The sequence below is a fragment of the Crassostrea angulata genome, chromosome 6, assembly GCF_025612915.1.
Source record: "Crassostrea angulata isolate pt1a10 chromosome 6, ASM2561291v2, whole genome shotgun sequence".
Lineage (NCBI taxonomy): Eukaryota > Metazoa > Mollusca > Bivalvia > Ostreida > Ostreidae > Magallana > Magallana angulata.
Window position 1 is genome coordinate 836,795 of NC_069116.1, and position 11,228 is coordinate 848,022.

Below are 11,228 nucleotides of genomic sequence, written 5' to 3' on the forward strand. Positions count from 1 at the left end.
TTGTGTCAATTTTCTACAATTATGAAGAACGGTCTCGGCCGGGATTTAGTAAAATTTAGACAAAGTATCAGGCAATTGCAAAAAGCCGAATTTTAACAAACTAGGTTGAAACATCTAATTCATACTCATTATTTTTGGAACATATTGAGGAAAATGTGGAAAATTATAAATTCAAACTTTAAAGACCCTGTCTTTCAGTACTCTCAGTACTTTGATTTATTTCATTTGGTTAGTAAAATGTTTCAATTTGATATTTTACTCGACATTATATATTTCCCACCTAAGGTTTTATTTAAAGTTTAAAAAATGTAAAAGGACATTATATGAACATTTGAATTTACGTATCTTTTACAATATTTTGATCTTGTTTGTTTCGTTCTTCTATACAAAAAAGAAAAAAGAGAAGAAACAACAAAAGTTGACATAGTTATTTTTGATTTGAAAATACAGATTTTTGGTGTACCTTGAACGCGTCATGTATCGACGAAGTAATCATTTTCTTCCAAGATTTAATAAAATCATTAAGCTTTCACATGCAAAGCGTATTCTCAGTATGGAAAGTCGTAGGTTACTCCGAAATCATTATTTGTACTAATTAGCAAAATAATAGCATCACGCATCTTCCGCCCACGCAACTTGCGCCATATTAAACATTTTTTATCTCTCTAAAACAATTTGATTCTAATTTTTTAAAATTATTTTTTGTTACCGCAAATATAATTATTTTTATCATCAGATCAATTTTATGTCCCGGTTCAAAAGAATGAAAATGTCACCCAATCATATCATTATAGAAATTCCCATAGTAAAGAAAAATAGTGAAGACACTACAGATAATGAACAATTATTAGACAAGTCAGCGAGTGATTCGTTACCAATAAGTGAAGTTATAGGGCAAGCCGAAAGAGTTCTATATGGGGACAGCGACATCGTCAAAACATCTACCCCAGTAAGTACCCCAACAGCTGATCAAGTCTTCAGAGAATCAAATGTTGAAAAACAAATAAAAGACACAAATAAAAAACTAGACATAGTGATTAGAAAATTAGGGAAGCTTGACACAATAGAACAAAAGTTACTTTCCATTGACTCAAGACTTTCCAGTGTCGAAAAGTTGGTAAATACCCACGAAAGTAAATTTAAAGAAACAGAGACTAAACTTAAAGAGACGGACACTAGATTAACAGCTGTCAAAGAGAAAACGATAGAACTAGAAAAAAGTGCTGGATTTGTATACAAATAAAGTGCATGATTTTGAAAAAAATATCCAAGAAATGAAAATCAGCATGAATAGAAAGGAACAATCACAGAAAGAGCTATTAGACGAAATGAAGAGAGACACTAAATCTCTGCAAACAGAAAAAGAAGACATTGGGCAACTAAAGGATTCAATCGTCGATCTGCAATGCCGCTCTATGAAATACAATCTTGTGTTTACGGGGCTAGGTGGGGAAACAAAAGAAGAGGACACGGAGGGCAAATTGCGGGACTTCATATATTTTGAATTAGGAGTTTACTGGAAAGTGGAGTTCTGTAACGTACATCGGTTCGGTCGATTTCAACAGAACAGGAGCAGACCCATCGTTGCGAAATTCCTTTATGAAAATGACCGAGTAAGTGTTCTAGAAAGAGCCTATAAATTAAAAGGAAGTGGATTCGGCATAAATGAACAATTCCCGCACGCTATTGAGGAAAGACGAAAACAACTCTATCCTATCATGAGGGAACTCAGAAGTCAAGGAAACAGAACCAAACTAGTGAAAGATCGTCTGTATGTGAACGGAAAGTTATATAAAGGTCCAGAAAGCAAAGACGAACACCACACAGGAACTCCAGATAATAGACAACAACGCCACGCACCCACACACGCGCAACACATAACTCGATCGACAGGAGCCCAAGGACGATCCAACGAAACAGCAGGACGGCATGAAAGACAGACTACACATCCAACGACCGCGTACAGTACAGTCGCCTCCAACGCGTACACTGGACATTCTACCGGTCACTATGACAGGCTCGGGAGTAGGAGTGGGGATTTATCTATCATCGCATGGAATGTTAATAAAGGCCTAAAAACTAAACTAGATAATCTAGACTTTGTAGAACTTATAATAAAATATGATATAATTATTTTATTAGAATGTTGGATAAATCAAGATGATTGTTTCGATCTACATGGATACAATAATTATAGTTTTCATAGAACAAATGGAAAAGGAGGTGGCATTGTTATCTTTATTAAAAACATGTTAGACATGAACATATCAATTGTAGACCAATTTTGTAGTACTGTTGTGTGGATACGCTTTGAACATAAAAGTAAACAAGGTACACCCATTTTTGTAGCCGCATGTTATATACCCCCAGAAAGTAGTGTGTTTTATAAAAAAGAGAAAGTTGATATTTTTGATTATTTAGAGGAATCTTATTGTAGTTTTCACCGTAAAGGTCATATATATGTGGTAGGGGACTTTAATGCCCGGTGTGGAACTTTGGATGATTTTATTTCTGATGACAAGCTTGAAAAGTCAGTAGAAAAGAATTTACAGTCATTTGTAGACTATGACAATAATGCCAATGTATACTGTAGACATAATGCAGACAGAGGAGTTAACAACTTTGGTAAAAAGTTGATAAATTTGTGTAGAACTACAGGATTGAAAATTGTTAATGGAAGAAATGAAAATGACTATTATGGTAATATCACTTTTTGAAACGCCAATGGAACTAGTACGATAGATTATTTACTTACAGATGTGTACAATTTTGACAATATTGCTTATTTTTCAACAGGTATTTTTAACTGCTTCTCCGATCATGCACCTGTTTCTTTTTGTATTAAAACTAACTACATAGATGGGGGATCAAAAGCCTTGTGCTGTGCAAACACTTCACAAGGGAACGGGAGTATAAGTCAATGTACTTCAGTTAGATGGAAAGAAGGTGCTGATTTAGAAGCTACGTGGTCAAAAAGTGAACACTGTGATTTATTTTTGTCATATGTTGAAAACCAGTTATATACACAAGAAGATGTTGACAATTGTGTAGCGAATTTTAGTAAGACACTCTGTAAAATAATGAAGCCCTATTGTATTATCACTGGTGGACTGGCAAATACAGTTATAGATGCAGAACGTTGTATTGATAAACCCTGGTTTAATGATATTTGTAAATCAAAATACCGTGATTATAGAGGTGCACTGCATAATTTTAATGTATGCAAGTCGGATGTTAATAGAATTGTACTTTGTGCAAAGAAAAAGGTTTATAAAAAAACAGTCCAGAATTGAAGTTTAAGCATAACTACGAACGATATCAGGGAGACAGAATGGAATACCTAAGAAAATGTAACCCAAAGCAGTTTTTTCGTTTATTTAAGAATAACAAAAAAATCAGTTGTGATGTAAGTGCCAAAGGGTTTTTTGAGCATTTTAAGAACCTTTTTGAAAATGTAAAAACTACTACTTATGGACAACACTAGTGATGATTATGAAATATTACCATGTTATGAAGAGTTAGATGTGTGTATTTCAGAATTAGAGGTTGAGAAAGCTATTTTGAAACTGAAAAGTAACAAGAGTAATGCTGAAGATGGTGTAATTAATGATTTTTTTTCGAAATGTAAAGAGGTTATGATACCTATTTTGTGTAGACTTTTTAATAATATATTCGACTCTGGTTTTTACCCAGACAATTGGTCAAAAGGTTGTATTGTACCAATTTTTAAAAAAGGTGAAATGCAAGATTTAAACAATTATAGAGGTATCACATTAGTTAGTTGCTTGGCAAAACTATTTACAAGTATTATAAATACTAGATTGTTAGAATGGGACCAGAGATGTAATGTCATTACTGAAGCTCAGTTTGGTTTTAAACCAGGGGTAGGTACAATTGATGCCATATTTGTACTACAGAATCTCATAAGTAGAACTTTAAAAAACAAAAAAAGATTGTACTGTTGTTTTGTGGATTATACAAAGGCCTTTGACTTAATTGATAGATCAAAACTATGGTATAAATTGCAAATGGAGGGTTTTGGAGGAAAATTGTTACGTATTATTAAGTCTCTAATTAAAAATGTAAGAGCATGTGTTAAACATAAAGGTACATTTACAGAAACATATAGAATCTCAGCTGGAGTTCTACAAGGTGAAATATTGTCTCCATTATTATTTTCAATGTACCTTAATGATTTTGAAAGATATTTTATAAATAGTAATTGTACATCAATTGAATTACAAATGATTAATATGTTTTTAATTATGTATGCTGATGATACTGTCCTTTTGGCAGAATCGCCCGAGGGTTTACAGGATATGCTGAACACATTGCACAGATATACTGATGAATGGAACTTATCTGTTAATGTACAAAAAACCAAAATTTTAATTTTTAGAAACGGAAAATGTGTTAAAGATAATGAAAAATGGGAATACAATAGCAAATACGTAGAAGTAGTGAATCAATTTAACTATCTTGGTATGTTGTTTAACTACAATGGTAAATTTTTATCTACACAAAAGCACTGTGCAGCAAAGGGAAATAAAGCAATGTTCAGCGTATCTAGTAAAATGAAAGATTTGAATTTTAATGTTGAAACTCAATTGAATGTTTTTGATACTTATGTAAAAAGTGTACTTAGTTATGGTGCTGAAATTTGGGGATTCCATAAAGGTCAAGATGTAGAAAAAGTCCATATAAATTTTTGTAAGAAGGTTTTGGGTGTCAGAAAAAAATACTTGCAACAGTGCAGTTTATTATGAAGTAGGTAGATTTCCATTAGATATTTTCAGGAAACAAAAAATTTTTAAATACTGGTTTAAATTAAGAAACAGTAAAAACTGTATTTTAAAAGCATGCTACGAAGACATGGTGAAAAATAATGACATATGGATTTCAAATATTAGGAAAGAATTGTCCATCTTAGGCTTAGCCGATTTATATCAAAGTACTTTGAAAGAGTCTGTTATTTTAGATATTATATTTAATAGAATGTGTGATGTCTTTAAACAAAAAGTTGTTAACGATATAAGCAATGCATCAAAATGTATATTATATAAACATGTTGTTGATCATTTTTGTTTACAAGTTTACCTAAAGAAACCAATTCATGTAAAATATCGTAAATTAATTACACGCTTACGGTTGTCCTCACATGACTTAAAGATTGAAACAGGGAGGTATGATAATTTAACACGTGATTGTCGAAAATGTGAATCTTGCAACTTAAATGTAATTGAAGATGAGTTCCATTTTTTACTTATTTGTCCATCACTTTGTAGTTTAAGAGATAAGTATATTAAAAAATACTACTCCCGAAAACCAAGTGTCTATAAAGTTATACAGTTATTATCTACCTCTAATACTAAAGAACTGTGTAATTTAGGTAAATATTTATATTATGCAAACAAGCAACGAACTCTCCATGTGAATTATCCAAATTGATTATGTACACTTTGTTTTTCTTACTGTTTATTTAATATGTATATGTTCATATGTATAACCTATGAGACATTTGTCTCTTGGAATAAAGAACTTGAACTTAGTAATTGTGCGCGTATATGTCTCATTTAATAATCAAAACCAGAAAAGCAGTGTCATTTGGTGTAGGGAGGATAGCTCTTGTTCAAACTTGACAACAATAATCTTGCAAACAAAGAATCTGCAATATTATCATTGGATGCTTGAAATAAAAACCTTGTTAGATAAAAGACCATTAAATGTGAGGTCACTCCACGTGAAACTAATGCGGTGTCTGTAAACAATGGTTTAGGACTAAAATATATTTATGATTTTATGCGTGTTCCTATACATAAACGCAAGCGTCCAATGGGCCGCAAAAATATAATTGTTGTATGAATCATCACTACATAGAAAATAACGAGTTGGTTGTACTAATTTAAATGGTAGATTTTAATTTGAATTACTATATTTTCAGCAACTCGTTTTTAACATTTTACTTTTATCAAGAATAGAGTTCGATAATTTTTTTTTCCAAAATGGAATTATAAATCTTATCCACACTACAGTTTATAAAGATAATCATTGTTATTTCAAAAGAATTAAAAAATATCAGGTTAGCTCAAATTTTCAGGTCCATGCAAATTTTCAGTTTTTTAATATTTTTGCGTAAAAAAATGATATGGATGTCATTTCATGATAATTTTTTTACCACAAAGCACATGGCTATATAATAAATTCACGCACAAAGTAATTTTATTTGACGCAGCACAGAGAAATTCAAATACATCATTAAAATTAAAGTTCATGTCATTCAGGTCTCTCAAGTATTTTAACTTATCAAACATACAACACATGGTGAAACACAAGGTACATTTATATCAGGCTAGTTACTGTAAGGTCTCTGGTTCTAAACCCCGCGGTAGGCCCTAATGTTGGTACTACCAAATCTCTGTCTTAATATTGAAAAAGAAAAATCAGCAATGCAGAAAATTGCCTCAGGATATGACGTTGGTTTGTAACTTCGGGCTATCCAACATTTTTAATCTCACGTGTAAAAGAAAATTGACAGCATCGCGTTTTTTAAAGTATGGGAGATGGTGTTTTCTAAAAAGCCTGACAATCTAAGATATGTATGGAGTTAAAAAATCCACACATGCAAACTTGTAAATCCGAATATGCAATCGTGTTGATGTATGAGCTGAGTATGAATTGGTGTAACCTATAAAACTCGGGCATAAAAACGTATAAGATTTGACCCAGTTTCTTCGAATGATGCACATTTTGCAACTTTATTGTTTACATTAGTTGATTAAACCTTCAAACTTGCACAATTTTGATCCGTAGTTTCTGCATTTGTAACCTCAGGCTCGGCAATAGCACATCTGACATGGTACAAATTGACAAATGTAAAGTCTACAAGTTTGTCGAATTTTGACATGACCTTATGTGGCAATTGCCTTGCTGTAGGAAAAAGCATGCTGTAATCGCCAGAATGGACGAAAAAAACCATTATATTCAGCTAAACTGTTACAATAAGCTTGCAATGATCGACACCTTTTCTATCGAAAATACCGGTATTATTTTAAGAAAAAAAATTTGAGGTATGATTGAAACTGGACCAAACAGGAAGAGGTTCATTTATAACAAGCATTCTAAAAGTATTGCACAAGCAATACATGTCCCCTACCGGTTTGTAGAAATTTGTGAAAACAATGCACTGTTATACAGAATATCATTTCTTATCGTCTTCTGTACCCCGAATCAACAGACCAACCCGATAACAAACCCGATTGTAATAATACCGAAAAACCCTGTCGATTAAATTTACAACACAATGCTTGACACTATTTTACAGAACTTATTTGTTTGTTAGAAACAATGCAAGGAATTGTCCAAGTAATGCACGATATTATTACTGACTACATACTTTCCTCGTTTATTCAATACACACCGAACCCGATAACGAACCCGAACATTAAAAAATTGGATTATAAAAAAAATAATTTTCTCGAAAATATGTCAACCAGACGCTACAAAATTGTAAACTTGATCTGTATTTTGACATTTTGAAGCTGTTAGCAAATTTCATATTATCCGCAAACGCATAAAGGAAAAAAGTGAGGAAAACTGAAGTAGGATAGACAGACGGACGGACGGACAGTTGGACGGACAGACGGACTGACGGACGCAGAGGAAAGCTATCGTCCCTTCCGGTAAAACCGGTAGGGGACTAAAAAAATCGTTGCCGATGTGATGAATGCGCTAATTTCCTAAATATTATTCTCATGGTATTATAAATGGAAATGCCTGATATCTTTTTTCTCTAAAAAAAAATTGGCATGTAATTTAAACTTGATTATTAGTTAATGCGTACTCGTTTCTCTTGGCTGTCAAAAAGATACCTTTATTGTGCCGATAACTACTCGATCAGTTTTCAAGATAGGAAGTTGTTCAATATATACGTTAAAGGTATGCAAATTGCTAGGATTTTTATTTCTGATAATTTATGAAAAATATCAGCTGTTGAACTTGCATATAGAGTACCCCATTTCTTTGGATAGGTAGTATTTATCAATTCAGGATTGACAAATGGATTATGGATACTGTTCACACAAAAGAAAACCCGGTTTGCTGTCTCATTGACAGCTTTACTCATGTAATTTTTCTGAATTAGTTAGAATAAACAACCTGCAAAGATTTGGTAATTTTTTGCGGAAATATTTATGTAACTTTACATGTATTAATACTTTTTTTGTTGTGTAAGTGAAAGATAAATAATAACACAATCTTCAATGATAATAAAAACTAGCGCATATTTTTGTGCGCCGTAAATTGAAGTTTTTACTATGGGAGGCACAGTAGCTCCCAGGTCGTCCATCCGAATTTATACACCCTCAGCCCCCATGGTTCCAACGCCTATGAATAATCAAAGTACTGAAGTACTGAAAGCCGGGCTCTTTTGGTGTGTCTTTATGCATATTGTGTGGTAAAGACTGAAAATCTCTCTCTCTCTCTCTCTCTCTCTCTCTCTCTCTCTCTCTCTCTCTCTCTCTCTCTCTCTCTCTCTCTCTCATATGCTTTTAATGTCGGCAAAGTGTCAGAGAGCGACCAAATTTTGTAAGCGGCTATAAACAAAAATATGTCTGTCTAGTAGAAAAAAGTTCAACAGTTGCTGCCTTGAATTTTGCACCAAGCGTTATATATTCAATCCCCATTTCTTCAACGCGCAGCAAAGTAGTTCATGAAAATTCATGCGCATTGTATGTATCCAAAATGATAGTCTTGTTTTTGAAACAAGTTGTTAATAAGAAAACTAAAAAAGATAGACAATTCTCTCAAATTAAAATAAAAGACACAAAATGTCAACACTTTTAACAAAACGTGGCTCTTTGTGTAACTATTTGGTATAGCGGAAGCTTTTACTTTGACGCTGTTTGGTTTTTTGTTTACTTTTGAAGTTGTGCTATTTACAGTATAATCTATAGCGATTTGCCTGCCTACAGCCAGGACTCTGCTTTCAGCAGAGCCCGGCTAAAAATGCGTATATATCCTTATACACGTGTATTCAAACAAAGTCATTAAATGTTATTTTTTTCAGTTCTTAGAAGATATCTGAAGTCGATCGAATTCATCACTCTCATCTTTTATACATTCTTTTGATAAAATGTACAACCAATCTCATAATTTAATTTTCCGAAAAATAATACTTTCTACGGAATGTTGTTATACAGAGATAATATAATTATAGGCTACCTAATATTTTTTTTATCTATTCCGTCCCTATTCCGGCGATTACGGCAGCCTTTACCTGCAGCTAGTCTTTTTCTATCAGTGACGTCACTGTTTCCATATATGGTCATGTCAAAATTCGACAAACTTTTAGACTTTACATTTGTCAATTTGTAATATGTCAGCTGTGATATATTAGAAAACGGAAATACAAATGCAGAGATTACAGATGGAAAGGGTGTATTATAGTAGCAGGTTACATGTAAATAACAAACAGCATTTTTCAGCTGCAATTAAGCAGCTGTAGGGAAAATTAGATTGAAGGCCTGTCGAGTCAACTCTAAAGTGTTTATCCCTGAGTTTTTTAGGTTATACGATAAAAATTACACTCATTTATACTTACGCTCTCACATCAACCCGATTGCATATTCGGATTTACAAGTTTTTGAACACGATTACTCAGATATGCACTGTGTTTCATAATTATTTTTCAGGAATAGTACATGTACTATTATCTGCCACAAACCTTTCTGCTATGTCCAAATTAAGCGTATAGGTTTACATTAAGGACATCCATGGTCGGTGATTTACATTTAGGTTACAGGAATGCAAGACTCAGAATTTAGTCCTTTCTAATTACTGACCCATCGATACATAATGGTTATAGAAATTAAATGTGTTAATTACAAAAAAAAAGTGCTTAAACCCAAAAATCCAAAGGAAAAAAATACAATTCATGAGCAGAGCAAACCCTGCATCTACAAAATCAGAGGCAGGATTAGGTCCCATGAAAGAGTGAGCATCCGCTGCTGACCGGTTGCACCCGCAGATTGCTATTTATCGTGATCGGGAAAACGGAACAATCCGTAGTCAATTCGCCGATTAATGATGACCTATCAATAATTAAAACAAGTATTCCTTTTAAAGGAATGACCGGCATGAAATATCATTGATCAGCTCTGTTTATATAATATACGCTACATGCAGAAAACTATATATAGCACCGTATTATTTATTCCCGAAATGGCAAGGCATGATGAGCCTTACTTTTAGTATGCGAATTACACTTCCTACTAATATTCTTACGCATATGTGAAAAAAAACCGTGTTTTGAATCAATATGTATGTATTTCTATAATTTTTTTTTTCAGGGTAAACGGATAAGATTACCGTTTTCAGTAATCTACGTCTAACTAAAGATTTAAATAAGGTTGCCATTGCATAGTAAATAAAATAGTGTAAGGCGCAATGCGTGGGCATAAAGTTAAATTTGCCCAATGCCTCATATGGACACAACTGTGATCTGCCCAAGCCGATCACAAAAAAGTCAGTCAGCATTCGACCTAGCAGAAGATTGTTATTGCTGACAAGGTCGTTTTATCGACCATAGATTTGATAAAACGATGACTTTAGTGGCGACTGTTGATAATCTTAATTTATCATCTTGTTTGTCAGTAGTTTGTCTCGTTTTAGATCTATTCATACGTAGACAATGCTCTTGCGCATCGAATTAACTGAGAGACAAAAAATCCATATGCATGTGATGAAGATATATCAGTACATAAGTAAGAATTTGACGATAGAAAAATTGGAAGTCATCACGTTTATCATATAGTTTTATTGGGAGGTTACAATAAATGCCTTTTCTAAAAAAAAAATAAATATACAGATGACGCTGACTTTGCGATATCTTTCATTTCAAGTTCATTGGGATATACCAAGCCGACATAATAATGAAAGTAACATTTATTGATTGATAATATGTCGTCGATATACGTAAATGTCGATTTGAAGGCCATCGTTCGTAATTTCTTTTTTTTTTATGTACAAATATTTGAATACGTTCTGCCTCACATAGACATAAAAATAGATTTTGCTAAGAATGGAGTGCAATTGGTACCCATGGGGATTCAACAAAATCTCTCTCTCTCTCTCTCTCTCTCTCTCTCTCTCTCTCTCTCTCTCTCTCTCTCTCTCTCTCTCTCTCTCTCTCTCTTTTAAACATTGCTTGAAATTGTAGTAAAGTTATGCTT